Source organism: Calidris pugnax, unplaced genomic scaffold, assembly GCF_001431845.1.
Source record: "Calidris pugnax isolate Ruff unplaced genomic scaffold, ASM143184v1 scaffold341, whole genome shotgun sequence".
Taxonomy (NCBI): domain Eukaryota; kingdom Metazoa; phylum Chordata; class Aves; order Charadriiformes; family Scolopacidae; genus Calidris; species Calidris pugnax.
In genome coordinates, this window is record NW_015091149.1 from 1393485 (window position 1) to 1394459 (window position 975).

Sequence of the window (975 nt, forward strand, 5' to 3'; positions counted from 1 at the left end):
CCGCCGGTCCCGGGCACCGCGCAGCCGGTCCCGGCCTCCTCCCAAGCCCCCCCTGCACTCCGCACGCCCACCCCGAGCCACCGTACCTCACCCCGAGGCCCGGCGGACGGTAATCCCAGCTTCCCCCCAACAAGGCCTCGCAGGGCCCGGTGCCCCCGCGCTCACCCGCCGCCCGCGGCCTCCTCCCGCCGCACCCGGAAACGCGGCCCCGCGGCGCCGTCCGGCCTCCAGCCGCCGCCAAACAAAATGGCGGCCGCGCCCCCCGCTTCCTGCGCTTTCCCGAGCTGGACCGGATGTGGGCGGGGCACGGCGGCACGGCGCCGCCATGCTGGGAAGGTCAGGCGGCCATGGTGGGAAGGGCGGGGAGTGGCGCAGGGCTCTGCGGTCGCCATCTTGGGAAGGTCATCCCTCTCCGAGGAGGTTGTGCTCAGTTTCGTGGGTGCGTAGAGGAGCGAGAGGAGCGCGGCGGCACCGGGGAGTGATTCTCCGCCCCGTGTCGAGCCGTTGCTGCAAGCCAGTAGTGCCCCGGCCCAGCCCGGCCGCCGACGTCAGCGCCCGCCATGTTGGGAAGGTCGGACGGAATCCCTGGCGGACGCCATGCTGGGAAGGTCGGGTGGAACCTGGCGGCCGCCATGTTGGGAAGGTCGGCGGTCCGGCCCGTCCCTCCCCTGCCGGTACCGGGTCGCCCGGAGCCGGGGACCGGGGGGGGGGAACGACCCCCGTGACCCTCCGTCCCCCCCAGCACGGCTGTGACACCACTCCCCAGCATGACACCAGGAGGCGGGCACCGGGACAACCTTTTATTGGGGCTCCACGACCCCCACGCCATCCCCCCCCGGAATTTTCTTTTTTTAATTTTTTTTTTTTATTTTTTTTTTTCCTTTTTTCCTCCTTTTTCTTAAAAAATAAATGTACAATCCGGACGGCGGTTCGGTACAAAATATACACGTCTGGGGGGCGGGAGGGGAAGCGGGG

At 68.7% G+C, this 975-nt stretch overlaps 1 protein-coding gene across 1 annotated transcript in view; it reads right to left on the minus strand.

Annotated features, from left to right (window-relative positions):
* WIPF2 (WAS/WASL interacting protein family member 2) overlaps positions 1 to 225 on the minus strand; it is an 18621-nt gene extending 18396 nt beyond the window's left edge. Inside the window, exon 1 of the mRNA XM_014959139.1 lies at positions 166 to 225. The gene's annotated coding sequence lies outside the window, so the exon portion shown is untranslated. The remainder of the gene's footprint in view (positions 1 to 165) is intronic.
* Positions 226 to 975: the final 750 nt, after the last annotated feature.